Source organism: Phyllobates terribilis, unplaced genomic scaffold (assembly GCF_046119375.1).
Source record: "Phyllobates terribilis strain yellow unplaced genomic scaffold, ASM4611937v1 Scaffold_142__1_contigs__length_4687701, whole genome shotgun sequence".
NCBI lineage: Eukaryota > Metazoa > Chordata > Amphibia > Anura > Dendrobatidae > Phyllobates > Phyllobates terribilis.
The window spans coordinates 2,540,001-2,555,397 of record NW_027362902.1 but is presented as its reverse complement, the minus strand read 5'-3'; the positions used below and the strand labels follow the sequence as shown (position 1 = coordinate 2,555,397).

General features: G+C 45.0%; 12 non-coding genes across 12 annotated transcripts; all 12 read right to left on the bottom strand.

Moving 5' to 3' along the window:
- Window positions 1-248: 248 nt before the first annotated feature.
- On the bottom strand, window positions 249-439 carry LOC141205747 (U2 spliceosomal RNA). The gene has a single exon (XR_012276422.1). It is a non-coding gene; the product is annotated as a U2 spliceosomal RNA (small nuclear RNA).
- Window positions 440-1,557: 1,118 nt separating this feature from the next.
- LOC141205746 (U2 spliceosomal RNA) lies at window positions 1,558-1,748 on the bottom strand. The gene has a single exon (XR_012276421.1). It is a non-coding gene; the product is annotated as a U2 spliceosomal RNA (small nuclear RNA).
- A 1,115-nt stretch (window positions 1,749-2,863) lies between these two features.
- On the bottom strand, window positions 2,864-3,054 carry LOC141206162 (U2 spliceosomal RNA). The gene has a single exon (XR_012276828.1). It is a non-coding gene; the product is annotated as a U2 spliceosomal RNA (small nuclear RNA).
- Window positions 3,055-4,170: 1,116 nt separating this feature from the next.
- Window positions 4,171-4,361, bottom strand: LOC141206017 (U2 spliceosomal RNA). Its single transcript, XR_012276685.1, has one exon. It is a non-coding gene; the product is annotated as a U2 spliceosomal RNA (small nuclear RNA).
- A 1,115-nt stretch (window positions 4,362-5,476) lies between these two features.
- Window positions 5,477-5,667, bottom strand: LOC141205744 (U2 spliceosomal RNA). Its single transcript, XR_012276419.1, has one exon. It is a non-coding gene; the product is annotated as a U2 spliceosomal RNA (small nuclear RNA).
- Window positions 5,668-6,782: 1,115 nt separating this feature from the next.
- LOC141205969 (U2 spliceosomal RNA) lies at window positions 6,783-6,973 on the bottom strand. Its single transcript, XR_012276639.1, has one exon. It is a non-coding gene; the product is annotated as a U2 spliceosomal RNA (small nuclear RNA).
- A 1,115-nt stretch (window positions 6,974-8,088) lies between these two features.
- On the bottom strand, window positions 8,089-8,279 carry LOC141205743 (U2 spliceosomal RNA). Its single transcript, XR_012276418.1, has one exon. It is a non-coding gene; the product is annotated as a U2 spliceosomal RNA (small nuclear RNA).
- Window positions 8,280-9,394: 1,115 nt separating this feature from the next.
- On the bottom strand, window positions 9,395-9,585 carry LOC141206069 (U2 spliceosomal RNA). The gene has a single exon (XR_012276735.1). It is a non-coding gene; the product is annotated as a U2 spliceosomal RNA (small nuclear RNA).
- Window positions 9,586-10,700: 1,115 nt separating this feature from the next.
- LOC141205742 (U2 spliceosomal RNA) lies at window positions 10,701-10,891 on the bottom strand. Its single transcript, XR_012276417.1, has one exon. It is a non-coding gene; the product is annotated as a U2 spliceosomal RNA (small nuclear RNA).
- A 1,115-nt stretch (window positions 10,892-12,006) lies between these two features.
- LOC141205741 (U2 spliceosomal RNA) lies at window positions 12,007-12,197 on the bottom strand. Its single transcript, XR_012276416.1, has one exon. It is a non-coding gene; the product is annotated as a U2 spliceosomal RNA (small nuclear RNA).
- Window positions 12,198-13,312: 1,115 nt separating this feature from the next.
- Window positions 13,313-13,503, bottom strand: LOC141205740 (U2 spliceosomal RNA). Its single transcript, XR_012276415.1, has one exon. It is a non-coding gene; the product is annotated as a U2 spliceosomal RNA (small nuclear RNA).
- Window positions 13,504-14,618: 1,115 nt separating this feature from the next.
- On the bottom strand, window positions 14,619-14,809 carry LOC141205738 (U2 spliceosomal RNA). Its single transcript, XR_012276413.1, has one exon. It is a non-coding gene; the product is annotated as a U2 spliceosomal RNA (small nuclear RNA).
- Window positions 14,810-15,397: the final 588 nt, after the last annotated feature.

Here is a 15,397-nt window from a genome sequence, read left to right as displayed (position 1 = left end):
CCAAAAGGAAGTAAAAAGGGAGAGCTAGAAAGATAGCATTGCATCACATTACATGGCAATGCAATGCACAGTTGCTGAAGTTGAACCAAAATGAGCTTGTAATCTGGCTTCTGCAACTTTGAACATGAAAAATCCAATGAGGAGAAGAAAAGCAAAGCCAAAGAGTCCATCCCAAAATCCGACAAACAAGCAAAATGAACAAAAAACATTGAATTCAATTCTTTCTGATTTTAGAAACTGCATTAAAGAAGGGGTGCACCGGTCCTGGAGATACTGCAATACCAGGTCAATGCGTGGAGTGGACAGAGCAAGCTCTTTTTCCATCTCCCTGTTCTAAAAATCCATTTAATATATGGTCCCCAGATAGGGGACGTATCAGATATTAAACTGATAAGAACAGATACTACACTTGATCTTAGCCAAAAGGCCGAGAAGCGATAACCAGAATTGGTTTCAAACTACGGAGCCACCCAAGGATCCTGAAAAGTCCATTTGTGGAGATGAGCTCCTGGACTCCCGTTAAGAAGACATGTTGTCAACCTCTAGATCCCTTACATGCCTGCACTTTTCGGCTTGCTGCTGCTGCAATCCACGCGTTTTAGATCTGCATAACTCCACCTCTTTAAACACAGCACCTTCACCCCCTGCTGTTCCCACCCGCCTCAACACCGTTGGAAGGGAGGAGAACCAATTAAGGCGGGGGGTGGGGTGGAACGAGCAGCTGTCTACCCTTAGCAGGAGGGCTCCTGATTACATACCTCTCCTGCTGCTGCTGCTGCTGCTGGCTGTCCAGCAGCAGACTGAAGGTGGCTGCTGCTGTGCACAGGTATATAAAGGCTCAGAGCCTATTATGACACGCGCAGCCAGCGTTCCATTGCCACATTCCATCTACTGCAGGCAGGATACCTGGCTGGCTGAATGTCGCTGAGAAGCTCACAGAGACCGCCATAAGCAACAGTTTAACAGAATGCCACAGACTAATCAACCAAACTTTTTGGGTTGGGTTCTCTTTTATAGTCTGCAGGCATTAAATGAAAGAAGTCAGTGTTCCAGCAGAAGGAGACAACGTTTCAGAAAAGGCATTGTAGCAAACCAAAAAAGAAATTTTAAGCGCAGCAGAGTAACCAGCGCACATACCTGTTAGCTCAGGTGAGTTTAAAAGGCTGCTGTTGATAACAAGGGCATTTGCTAAATAGATGGTGTGTGTGCAACAATATACTGAAAGGTCAATTATATTGTGCAGCTTATCTCACCACCTGTAGTTATTTAGGTGAAAGCTCCAAAATGCTTGCCTAATATGTCTGTTTATCCAAAAGGAAGTAAAAAGGGAGAGCTAGAAAGATAGCATTGCATCACATTACATGGCAATGCAATGCACAGTTGCTGAAGTTGAACCAAAATGAGCTTGTAATCTGGCTTCTGCAACTTTGAACATGAAAAATCCAATGAGGAGAAGAAAAGCAAAGCCAAAGAGTCCATCCCAAAATCCGACAAACAAGCAAAATGAACAAAAAACATTGAATTCAATTCTTTCTGATTTTAGAAACTGCATTAAAGAAGGGGTGCACCGGTCCTGGAGATACTGCAATACCAGGTCAATGCGTGGAGTGGACAGAGCAAGCTCTTTTTCCATCTCCCTGTTCTAAAAATCCATTTAATATATGGTCCCCAGATAGGGGACGTATCAGATATTAAACTGATAAGAACAGATACTACACTTGATCTTAGCCAAAAGGCCGAGAAGCGATAACCAGAATTGGTTTCAAACTACGGAGCCACCCAAGGATCCTGAAAAGTCCATTTGTGGAGATGAGCTCCTGGACTCCCGTTAAGAAGACATGTTGTCAACCTCTAGATCCCTTACATGCCTGCACTTTTCGGCTTGCTGCTGCTGCAATCCACGCGTTTTAGATCTGCATAACTCCACCTCTTTAAACACAGCACCTTCACCCCCTGCTGTTCCCACCCGCCTCAACACCGTTGGAAGGGAGGAGAACCAATTAAGGCGGGGGGTGGGGTGGAACGAGCAGCTGTCTACCCTTAGCAGGAGGGCTCCTGATTACATACCTCTCCTGCTGCTGCTGCTGCTGGCTGTCCAGCAGCAGACTGAAGGTGGCTGCTGCTGTGCACAGGTATATAAAGGCTCAGAGCCTATTATGACACGCGCAGCCAGCGTTCCATTGCCACATTCCATCTACTGCAGGCAGGATACCTGGCTGGCTGAATGTCGCTGAGAAGCTCACAGAGACCGCCATAAGCAACAGTTTAACAGAATGCCACAGACTAATCAACCAAACTTTTTGGGTTGGGTTCTCTTTTATAGTCTGCAGGCATTAAATGAAAGAAGTCAGTGTTCCAGCAGAAGGAGACAACGTTTCAGAAAAGGCATTGTAGCAAACCAAAAAAGAAATTTTAAGCGCAGCAGAGTAACCAGCGCACATACCTGTTAGCTCAGGTGAGTTTAAAAGGCTGCTGTTGATAACAAGGGCATTTGCTAAATAGATGGTGTGTGTGCAACAATATACTGAAAGGTCAATTATATTGTGCAGCTTATCTCACCACCTGTAGTTATTTAGGTGAAAGCTCCAAAATGCTTGCCTAATATGTCTGTTTATCCAAAAGGAAGTAAAAAGGGAGAGCTAGAAAGATAGCATTGCATCACATTACATGGCAATGCAATGCACAGTTGCTGAAGTTGAACCAAAATGAGCTTGTAATCTGGCTTCTGCAACTTTGAACATGAAAAATCCAATGAGGAGAAGAAAAGCAAAGCCAAAGAGTCCATCCCAAAATCCGACAAACAAGCAAAATGAACAAAAAACATTGAATTCAATTCTTTCTGATTTTAGAAACTGCATTAAAGAAGGGGTGCACCGGTCCTGGAGATACTGCAATACCAGGTTAATGCGTGGAGTGGACAGAGCAAGCTCTTTTTCCATCTCCCTGTTCTAAAAATCCATTTAATATATGGTCCCCAGATAGGAGACGTATCAGATATTAAACTGATAAGAACAGATACTACACTTGATCTTAGCCAAAAGGCCGAGAAGCGATAACCAGAATTGGTTTCAAACTACGGAGCCACCCAAGGATCCTGAAAAGTCCATTTGTGGAGATGAGCTCCTGGACTCCCGTTAAGAAGACATGTTGTCAACCTCTAGATCCCTTACATGCCTGCACTTTTCGGCTTGCTGCTGCTGCAATCCACGCGTTTTAGATCTGCATAACTCCACCTCTTTAAACACAGCACCTTCACCCCCTGCTGTTCCCACCCGCCTCAACACCGTTGGAAGGGAGGAGAACCAATTAAGGCGGGGGGGTGGGGTGGAACGAGCAGCTGTCTACCCTTAGCAGGAGGGCTCCTGATTACATACCTCTCCTGCTGCTGCTGCTGCTGGCTGTCCAGCAGCAGACTGAAGGTGGCTGCTGCTGTGCACAGGTATACAAAGGCTCAGAGCCTATTATGACACGCGCAGCCAGCGTTCCATTGCCACATTCCATCTACTGCAGGCAGGATACCTGGCTGGCTGAATGTCGCTGAGAAGCTCACAGAGACCGCCATAAGCAACAGTTTAACAGAATGCCACAGACTAATCAACCAAACTTTTTGGGTTGGGTTCTCTTTTATAGTCTGCAGGCATTAAATGAAAGAAGTCAGTGTTCCAGCAGAAGGAGACAACGTTTCAGAAAAGGCATTGTAGCAAACCAAAAAAGAAATTTTAAGCGCAGCAGAGTAACCAGCGCACATACCTGTTAGCTCAGGTGAGTTTAAAAGGCTGCTGTTGATAACAAGGGCATTTGCTAAATAGATGGTGTGTGTGCAACAATATACTGAAAGGTCAATTATATTGTGCAGCTTATCTCACCACCTGTAGTTATTTAGGTGAAAGCTCCAAAATGCTTGCCTAATATGTCTGTTTATCCAAAAGGAAGTAAAAAGGGAGAGCTAGAAAGATAGCATTGCATCACATTACATGGCAATGCAATGCACAGTTGCTGAAGTTGAACCAAAATGAGCTTGTAATCTGGCTTCTGCAACTTTGAACATGAAAAATCCAATGAGGAGAGGAAAAGCAAAGCCAAAGAGTCCATCCCAAAATCCAACAAACAAGCAAAATGAACAAAAAACATTGAATTCAATTCTTTCTGATTTTAGAAACTGCATTAAAGAAGGGGTGCACCGGTCCTGGAGATACTGCAATACCAGGTCAATGCGTGGAGTGGACAGAGCAAGCTCTTTTTCCATCTCCCTGTTCTAAAAATCCATTTAATATATGGTCCCCAGATAGGGGACGTATCAGATTTTAAACTGATAAGAACAGATACTACACTTGATCTTAGCCAAAAGGCCGAGAAGCGATAACCAGAATTGGTTTCAAACTACGGAGCCACCCAAGGATCCTGAAAAGTCCATTTGTGGAGATGAGCTCCTGGACTCCCGTTAAGAAGACATGTTGTCAACCTCTAGATCCCTTACATGCCTGCACTTTTCGGCTTGCTGCTGCTGCAATCCACGCGTTTTAGATCTGCATAACTCCACCTCTTTAAACACAGCACCTTCACCCCCTGCTGTTCCCACCCGCCTCAACACCGTTGGAAGGGAGGAGAACCAATTAAGGCGGGGGGTGGGGTGGAACGAGCAGCTGTCTACCCTTAGCAGGAGGGCTCCTGATTACATACCTCTCCTGCTGCTGCTGCTGCTGGCTGTCCAGCAGCAGACTGAAGGTGGCTGCTGCTGTGCACAGGTATATAAAGGCTCAGAGCCTATTATGACACGCGCAGCCAGCGTTCCATTGCCACATTCCATCTACTGCAGGCAGGATACCTGGCTGGCTGAATGTCGCTGAGAAGCTCACAGAGACCGCCATAAGCAACAGTTTAACAGAATGCCACAGACTAATCAACCAAACTTTTTGGGTTGGGTTCTCTTTTATAGTCTGCAGGCATTAAATGAAAGAAGTCAGTGTTCCAGCAGAAGGAGACAACGTTTCAGAAAAGGCATTGTAGCAAACCAAAAAAGAAATTTTAAGCGCAGCAGAGTAACCAGCGCACATACCTGTTAGCTCAGGTGAGTTTAAAAGGCTGCTGTTGATAACAAGGGCATTTGCTAAATAGATGGTGTGTGTGCAACAATATACTGAAAGGTCAATTATATTGTGCAGCTTATCTCACCACTTGTAGTTATTTAGGTGAAAGCTCCAAAATGCTTGCCTAATATGTCTGTTTATCCAAAAGGAAGTAAAAAGGGAGAGCTAGAAAGATAGCATTGCATCACATTACATGGCAATGCAATGCACAGTTGCTGAAGTTGAACCAAAATGAGCTTGTAATCTGGCTTCTGCAACTTTGAACATGAAAAATCCAATGAGGAGAGGAAAAGCAAAGCCAAAGAGTCCATCCCAAAATCCAACAAACAAGCAAAATGAACAAAAAACATTGAATTCAATTCTTTCTGATTTTAGAAACTGCATTAAAGAAGGGGTGCACCGGTCCTGGAGATACTGCAATACCAGGTCAATGCGTGGAGTGGACAGAGCAAGCTCTTTTTCCATCTCCCTGTTCTAAAAATCCATTTAATATATGGTCCCCAGATAGGGGACGTATCAGATATTAAACTGATAAGAACAGATACTACACTTGATCTTAGCCAAAAGGCCGAGAAGCGATAACCAGAATTGGTTTCAAACTACGGAGCCACCCAAGGATCCTGAAAAGTCCATTTGTGGAGATGAGCTCCTGGACTCCCGTTAAGAAGACATGTTGTCAACCTCTAGATCCCTTACATGCCTGCACTTTTCGGCTTGCTGCTGCTGCAATCCACGCGTTTTAGATCTGCATAACTCCACCTCTTTAAACACAGCACCTTCACCCCCTGCTGTTCCCACCCGCCTCAACACCGTTGGAAGGGAGGAGAACCAATTAAGGCGGGGGGTGGGGTGGAACGAGCAGCTGTCTACCCTTAGCAGGAGGGCTCCTGATTACATACCTCTCCTGCTGCTGCTGCTGCTGGCTGTCCAGCAGCAGACTGAAGGTGGCTGCTGCTGTGCACAGGTATATAAAGGCTCAGAGCCTATTATGACACGCGCAGCCAGCGTTCCATTGCCACATTCCATCTACTGCAGGCAGGATACCTGGCTGGCTGAATGTCGCTGAGAAGCTCACAGAGACCGCCATAAGCAACAGTTTAACAGAATGCCACAGACTAATCAACCAAACTTTTTGGGTTGGGTTCTCTTTTATAGTCTGCAGGCATTAAATGAAAGAAGTCAGAGTTCCAGCAGAAGGAGACAACGTTTCAGAAAAGGCATTGTAGCAAACCAAAAAAGAAATTTTAAGCGCAGCAGAGTAACCAGCGCACATACCTGTTAGCTCAGGTGAGTTTAAAAGGCTGCTGTTGATAACAAGGGCATTTGCTAAATAGATGGTGTGTGTGCAACAATATACTGAAAGGTCAATTATATTGTGCAGCTTATCTCACCACCTGTAGTTATTTAGGTGAAAGCTCCAAAATGCTTGCCTAATATGTCTGTTTATCCAAAAGGAAGTAAAAAGGGAGAGATAGAAAGATAGCATTGCATCACATTACATGGCAATGCAATGCACAGTTGCTGAAGTTGAACCAAAATGAGCTTGTAATCTGGCTTCTGCAACTTTGAACATGAAAAATCCAATGAGGAGAAGAAAAGCAAAGCCAAAGAGTCCATCCCAAAATCCGACAAACAAGCAAAATGAACAAAAAACATTGAATTCAATTCTTTCTGATTTTAGAAACTGCATTAAAGAAGGGGTGCACCGGTCCTGGAGATACTGCAATACCAGGTCAATGCGTGGAGTGGACAGAGCAAGCTCTTTTTCCATCTCCCTGTTCTAAAAATCCATTTAATATATGGTCCCCAGATAGGGGACGTATCAGATATTAAACTGATAAGAACAGATACTACACTTGATCTTAGCCAAAAGGCCAAGAAGCGATAACCAGAATTGGTTTCAAACTACGGAGCCACCCAAGGATCCTGAAAAGTCCATTTGTGGAGATGAGCTCCTGGACTCCCGTTAAGAAGACATGTTGTCAACCTCTAGATCCCTTACATGCCTGCACTTTTCGGCTTGCTGCTGCTGCAATCCACGCGTTTTAGATCTGCATAACTCCACCTCTTAAAACACAGCACCTTCACCCCCTGCTGTTCCCACCCGCCTCAACACCGTTGGAAGGGAGGAGAACCAATTAAGGCGGGGGGTGGGGTGGAACGAGCAGCTGTCTACCCTTAGCAGGAGGGCTCCTGATTACATACCTCTCATGCTGCTGCTGCTGCTGGCTGTCCAGCAGCAGACTGAAGGTGGCTGCTGCTGTGCACAGGTATATAAAGGCTCAGAGCCTATTATGACACGCGCAGCCAGCGTTCCATTGCCACATTCCATCTACTGCAGGCAGGATACCTGGCTGGCTGAATGTCGCTGAGAAGCTCACAGAGACCGCCATAAGCAACAGTTTAACAGAATGCCACAGACTAATCAACCAAACTTTTTGGGTTGGGTTCTCTTTTATAGTCTGCAGGCATTAAATGAAAGAAGTCAGTGTTCCAGCAGAAGGAGACAACGTTTCAGAAAAGGCATTGTAGCAAACCAAAAAATAAATTTTAAGCGCAGCAGAGTAACCAGCGCACATACCTGTTAGCTCAGGTGAGTTTAAAAGGCTGCTGTTGATAACAAGGGCATTTGCTAAATAGATGGTGTGTGTGCAACAATATACTGAAAGGTCAATTATATTATGCAGCTTATCTCACCACCTGTAGTTATTTAGGTGAAAGCTCCAAAATGCTTGCCTAATATGTCTGTTTATCCAAAAGGAAGTAAAAAGGGAGAGCTAGAAAGATAGCATTGCATCACATTACATGGCAATGCAATGCACAGTTGCTGAAGTTGAACCAAAATGAGCTTGTAATCTGGCTTCTGCAACTTTGAACATGAAAAATCCAATGAGGAGAAGAAAAGCAAAGCCAAAGAGTCCATCCCAAAATCCGACAAACAAGCAAAATGAACAAAAAACATTGAATTCAATTCTTTCTGATTTTAGAAACTGCATTAAAGAAGGGGTGCACCGGTCCTGGAGATACTGCAATACCAGGTCAATGCGTGGAGTGGACAGAGCAAGCTCTTTTTCCATCTCCCTGTTCTAAAAATCCATTTAATATATGGTCCCCAGATAGGGGACGTATCAGATATTAAACTGATAAGAACAGATACTACACTTGATCTTAGCCAAAAGGCCGAGAAGCGATAACCAGAATTGGTTTCAAACTACGGAGCCACCCAAGGATCCTGAAAAGTCCATTTGTGGAGATGAGCTCCTGGACTCCCATTAAGAAGACATGTTGTCAACCTCTAGATCCCTTACATGCCTGCACTTTTCGGCTTGCTGCTGCTGCAATCCACGCGTTTTAGATCTGCATAACTCCACCTCTTTAAACACAGCACCTTCACCCCCTGCTGTTCCCACCCGCCTCAACACCGTTGGAAGGGAGGAGAACCAATTAAGGCGGGGGGTGGGGTGGAACGAGCAGCTGTCTACCCTTAGCAGGAGGGCTCCTGATTACATACCTCTCCTGCTGCTGCTGCTGCTGGCTGTCCAGCAGCAGACTGAAGGTGGCTGCTGCTGTGCACAGGTATATAAAGGCTCAGAGCCTATTATGACACGCGCAGCCAGCGTTCCATTGCCACATTCCATCTACTGCAGGCAGGATACCTGGCTGGCTGAATGTCGCTGAGAAGCTCACAGAGACCGCCATAAGCAACAGTTTAACAGAATGCCACAGACTAATCAACCAAACTTTTTGGGTTGGGTTCTCTTTTATAGTCTGCAGGCATTAAATGAAAGAAGTCAGTGTTCCAGCAGAAGGAGACAACGTTTCAGAAAAGGCATTGTAGCAAACCAAAAAAGAAATTTTAAGCGCAGCAGAGTAACCAGCGCACATACCTGTTAGCTCAGGTGAGTTTAAAAGGCTGCTGTTGATAACAAGGGCATTTGCTAAATAGATGGTGTGTGTGCAACAATATACTGAAAGGTCAATTATATTGTGCAGCTTATCTCACCACCTGTAGTTATTTAGGTGAAAGCTCCAAAATGCTTGCCTAATATGTCTGTTTATCCAAAAGGAAGTAAAAAGGGAGAGCTAGAAAGATAGCATTGCATCACATTACATGGCAATGCAATGCACAGTTGCTGAAGTTGAACCAAAATGAGCTTGTAATCTGGCTTCTGCAACTTTGAACATGAAAAATCCAATGAGGAGAAGAAAAGCAAAGCCAAAGAGTCCATCCCAAAATCCGACAAACAAGCAAAATGAACAAAAAACATTGAATTCAATTCTTTCTGATTTTAGAAACTGCATTAAAGAAGGGGTGCACCGGTCCTGGAGATACTGCAATACCAGGTCAATGCGTGGAGTGGACAGAGCAAGCTCTTTTTCCATCTCCCTGTTCTAAAAATCCATTTAATATATGGTCCCCAGATAGGGGATGTATCAGATATTAAACTGATAAGAACAGATACTACACTTGATCTTAGCCAAAAGGCCGAGAAGCGATAACCAGAATTGGTTTCAAACTACGGAGCCACCCAAGGATCCTGAAAAGTCCATTTGTGGAGATGAGCTCCTGGACTCCCGTTAAGAAGACATGTTGTCAACCTCTAGATCCCTTACATGCCTGCACTTTTCGGCTTGCTGCTGCTGCAATCCACGCGTTTTAGATCTGCATAACTCCACCTCTTTAAACACAGCACCTTCACCCCCTGCTGTTCCCACCCGCCTCAACACCGTTGGAAGGGAGGAGAACCAATTAAGGCGGGGGGTGGGGTGGAACGAGCAGCTGTCTACCCTTAGCAGGAGGGCTCCTGATTACATACCTCTCCTGCTGCTGCTGCTGCTGGCTGTCCAGCAGCAGACTGAAGGTGGCTGCTGCTGTGCACAGGTATATAAAGGCTCAGAGCCTATTATGACACGCGCAGCCAGCGTTCCATTGCCACATTCCATCTACTGCAGGCAGGATACCTGGCTGGCTGAATGTCGCTGAGAAGCTCACAGAGACCGCCATAAGCAACAGTTTAACAGAATGCCACAGACTAATCAACCAAACTTTTTGGGTTGGGTTCTCTTTTATAGTCTGCAGGCATTAAATGAAAGAAGTCAGTGTTCCAGCAGAAGGAGACAACGTTTCAGAAAAGGCATTGTAGCAAACCAAAAAAGAAATTTTAAGCGCAGCAGAGTAACCAGCGCACATACCTGTTAGCTCAGGTGAGTTTAAAAGGCTGCTGTTGATAACAAGGGCATTTGCTAAATAGATGGTGTGTGTGCAACAATATACTGAAAGGTCAATTATATTGTGCAGCTTATCTCACCACCTGTAGTTATTTAGGTGAAAGCTCCAAAATGCTTGCCTAATATGTCTGTTTATCCAAAAGGAAGTAAAAAGGGAGAGCTAGAAAGATAGCATTGCATCACATTACATGGCAATGCAATGCACAGTTGCTGAAGTTGAACCAAAATGAGCTTGTAATCTGGCTTCTGCAACTTTGAACATGAAAAATCCAATGAGGAGAAGAAAAGCAAAGCCAAAGAGTCCATCCCAAAATCCGACAAACAAGCAAAATGAACAAAAAACATTGAATTCAATTCTTTCTGATTTTAGAAACTGCATTAAAGAAGGGGTGCACCGGTCCTGGAGATACTGCAATACCAGGTCAATGCGTGGAGTGGACAGAGCAAGCTCTTTTTCCATCTCCCTGTTCTAAAAATCCATTTAATATATGGTCCCCAGATAGGGGACGTATCAGATATTAAACTGATAAGAACAGATACTACACTTGATCTTAGCCAAAAGGCCGAGAAGCGATAACCAGAATTGGTTTCAAACTACGGAGCCACCCAAGGATCCTGAAAAGTCCATTTGTGGAGATGAGCTCCTGGACTCCCGTTAAGAAGACATGTTGTCAACCTCTAGATCCCTTACATGCCTGCACTTTTCGGCTTGCTGCTGCTGCAATCCACGCGTTTTAGATCTGCATAACTCCACCTCTTTAAACACAGCACCTTCACCCCCTGCTGTTCCCACCCGCCTCAACACCGTTGGAAGGGAGGAGAACCAATTAAGGCGGGGGGTGGGGTGGAACGAGCAGCTGTCTACCCTTAGCAGGAGGGCTCCTGATTACATACCTCTCCTGCTGCTGCTGCTGCTGGCTGTCCAGCAGCAGACTGAAGGTGGCTGCTGCTGTGCACAGGTATATAAAGGTTCAGAGCCTATTATGACACGCGCAGCCAGCGTTCCATTGCCACATTCCATCTACTGCAGGCAGGATACCTGGCTGGCTGAATGTCGCTGAGAAGCTCACAGAGACCGCCATAAGCAACAGTTTAACAGAATGCCACAGACTAATCAACCAAACTTTTTGGGTTGGGTTCTCTTTTATAGTCTGCAGGCATTAAATGAAAGAAGTCAGTGTTCCAGCAGAAGGAGACAACGTTTCAGAAAAGGCATTGTAGCAAACCAAAAAAGAAATTTTAAGCGCAGCAGAGTAACCAGCGCACATACCTGTTAGCTCAGGTGAGTTTAAAAGGCTGCTGTTGATAACAAGGGCATTTGCTAAATAGATGGTGTGTGTGCAACAATATACTGAAAGGTCAATTATATTGTGCAGCTTATCTCACCACCTGTAGTTATTTAGGTGAAAGCTCCAAAATGCTTGCCTAATATGTCTGTTTATCCAAAAGGAAGTAAAAAGGGAGAGCTAGAAAGATAGCATTGCATCACATTACATGGCAATGCAATGCACAGTTGCTGAAGTTGAACCAAAATGAGCTTGTAATCTGGCTTCTGCAACTTTGAACATGAAAAATCCAATGAGGAGAAGAAAAGCAAAGCCAAAGAGTCCATCCCAAAATCCGACAAACAAGCAAAATGAACAAAAAACATTGAATTCAATTCTTTCTGATTTTAGAAACTGCATTAAAGAAGGGGTGCACCGGTCCTGGAGATACTGCAATACCAGGTCAATGCGTGGAGTGGACAGAGCAAGCTCTTTTTCCATCTCCCTGTTCTAAAAATCCATTTAATATATGGTCCCCAGATAGGGGACGTATCAGATATTAAACTGATAAGAACAGATACTACACTTGATCTTAGCCAAAAGGCCGAGAAGCGATAACCAGAATTGGTTTCAAACTACGGAGCCACCCAAGGATCCTGAAAAGTCCATTTGTGGAGATGAGCTCCTGGACTCCCGTTAAGAAGACATGTTGTCAACCTCTAGATCCCTTACATGCCTGCACTTTTCGGCTTGCTGCTGCTGCAATCCACGCGTTTTAGATCTGCATAACTCCACCTCTTTAAACACAGCACCTTCACCCCCTGCTGTTCCCACCCGCCTCAACACCGTTGGAAGGGAGGAGAACCAATTAAGGCGGGGGGTGGGGTGGAACGAGCAGCTGTCTACCCTTAGCAGGAGGGCTCCTGATTACATACCTCTCCTGCTGCTGCTGCTGCTGGCTGTCCAGCAGCAGACTGAAGGTGGCTGCTGCTGTGCACAGGTATATAAAGGCTCAGAGCCTATTATGACACGCGCAGCCAGCGTTCCATTGCCACATTCCATCTACTGCAGGCAGGATACCTGGCTGGCTGAATGTCGCTGAGAAGCTCACAGAGACCGCCATAAGCAACAGTTTAACAGAATGCCACAGACTAATCAACCAAACTTTTTGGGTTGGGTTCTCTTTTATAGTCTGCAGGCATTAAATGAAAGAAGTCAGTGTTCCAGCAGAAGGAGACAACGTTTCAGAAAAGGCATTGTAGCAAACCAAAAAAGAAATTTTAAGCGCAGCAGAGTAACCAGCGCACATACCTGTTAGCTCAGGTGAGTTTAAAAGGCTGCTGTTGATAACAAGGGCATTTGCTAAATAGATGGTGTGTGTGCAACAATATACTGAAAGGTCAATTATATTGTGCAGCTTATCTCACCACCTGTAGTTATTTAGGTGAAAGCTCCAAAATGCTTGCCTAATATGTCTGTTTATCCAAAAGGAAGTAAAAAGGGAGAGCTAGAAAGATAGCATTGCATCACATTACATGGCAATGCAATGCACAGTTGCTGAAGTTGAACCAAAATGAGCTTGTAATCTGGCTTCTGCAACTTTGAACATGAAAAATCCAATGAGGAGAAGAAAAGCAAAGCCAAAGAGTCCATCCCAAAATCCGACAAACAAGCAAAATGAACAAAAAACATTGAATTCAATTCTTTCTGATTTTAGAAACTGCATTAAAGAAGGGGTGCACCGGTCCTGGAGATACTGCAATACCAGGTCAATGCGTGGAGTGGACAGAGCAAGCTCTTTTTCCATCTCCCTGTTCTAAAAATCCATTTAATATATGGTCCCCAGATAGGGGACGTATCAGATATTAAACTGATAAGAACAGATACTACACTTGATCTTAGCCAAAAGGCCGAGAAGCGATAACCAGAATTAGTTTCAAACTACGGAGCCACCCAAGGATCCTGAAAAGTCCATTTGTGGAGATGAGCTCCTGGACTCCCGTTAAGAAGACATGTTGTCAACCTCTAGATCCCTTACATGCCTGCACTTTTCGGCTTGCTGCTGCTGCAATCCACGCGTTTTAGATCTGCATAACTCCACCTCTTTAAACACAGCACCTTCACCCCCTGCTGTTCCCACCCGCCTCAACACCGTTGGAAGGGAGGAGAACCAATTAAGGCGGGGGGTGGGGTGGAACGAGCAGCTGTCTACCCTTAGCAGGAGGGCTCCTGATTACATACCTCTCCTGCTGCTGCTGCTGCTGGCTGTCCAGCAGCAGACTGAAGGTGGCTGCTGCTGTGCACAGGTATATAAAGGCTCAGAGCCTATTATGACACGCGCAGCCAGCGTTCCATTGCCACATTCCATCTACTGCAGGCAGGATACCTGGCTGGCTGAATGTCGCTGAGAAGCTCACAGAGACCGCCATAAGCAACAGTTTAACAGAATGCCACAGACTAATCAACCAAACTTTTTGGGTTGGGTTCTCTTTTATAGTCTGCAGGCATTAAATGAAAGAAGTCAGTGTTCCAGCAGAAGGAGACAACGTTTCAGAAAAGGCATTGTAGCAAACCAAAAAAGAAATTTTAAGCGCAGCAGAGTAACCAGCGCACATACCTGTTAGCTCAGGTGAGTTTAAAAGGCTGCTGTTGATAACAAGGGCATTTGCTAAATAGATGGTGTGTGTGCAACAATATACTGAAAGGTCAATTATATTGTGCAGCTTATCTCACCACCTGTAGTTATTTAGGTGAAAGCTCCAAAATGCTTGCCTAATATGTCTGTTTATCCAAAAGGAAGTAAAAAGGGAGAGCTAGAAAGATAGCATTGCATCACATTACATGGCAATGCAATGCACAGTTGCTGAAGTTGAACCAAAATGAGCTTGTAATCTGGCTTCTGCAACTTTGAACATGAAAAATCCAATGAGGAGAAGAAAAGCAAAGCCAAAGAGTCCATCCCAAAATCCGACAAACAAGCAAAATGAACAAAAAACATTGAATTCAATTCTTTCTGATTTTAGAAACTGCATTAAAGAAGGGGTGCACCGGTCCTGGAGATACTGCAATACCAGGTCAATGCGTGGAGTGGACAGAGCAAGCTCTTTTTCCATCTCCCTGTTCTAAAAATCCATTTAATATATGGTCCCCAGATAGGGGACGTATCAGATATTAAACTGATAAGAACAGATACTACACTTGATCTTAGCCAAAAGGCCGAGAAGCGATAACCAGAATTGGTTTCAAACTACGGAGCCACCCAAGGATCCTGAAAAGTCCATTTGTGGAGATGAGCTCCTGGACTCCCGTTAAGAAGACATGTTGTCAACCTCTAGATCCCTTACATGCCTGCACTTTTCGGCTTGCTGCTGCTGCAATCCACGCGTTTTAGATCTGCATAACTCCACCTCTTTAAACACAGCACCTTCACCCCCTGCTGTTCCCACCCGCCTCAACACCGTTGGAAGGGAGGAGAACCAATTAAGGCGGGGGGTGGGGTGGAACGAGCAGCTGTCTACCCTTAGCAGGAGGGCTCCTGATTACATACCTCTCCTGCTGCTGCTGCTGCTGGCTGTCCAGCAGCAGACTGAAGGTGGCTGCTGCTGTGCACAGGTATATAAAGGTTCAGAGCCTATTATGACACGCGCAGCCAGCGTTCCATTGCCACATTCCATCTACTGCAGGCAGGATACCTGGCTGGCTGAATGTCGCTGAGAAGCTCACAGAGACCGCCATAAGCAACAGTTTAACAGAATGCCACAGACTAATCAACCAAACTTTTTGGGTTGGGTTCTCTTTTATAGTCTGCAGGCATTA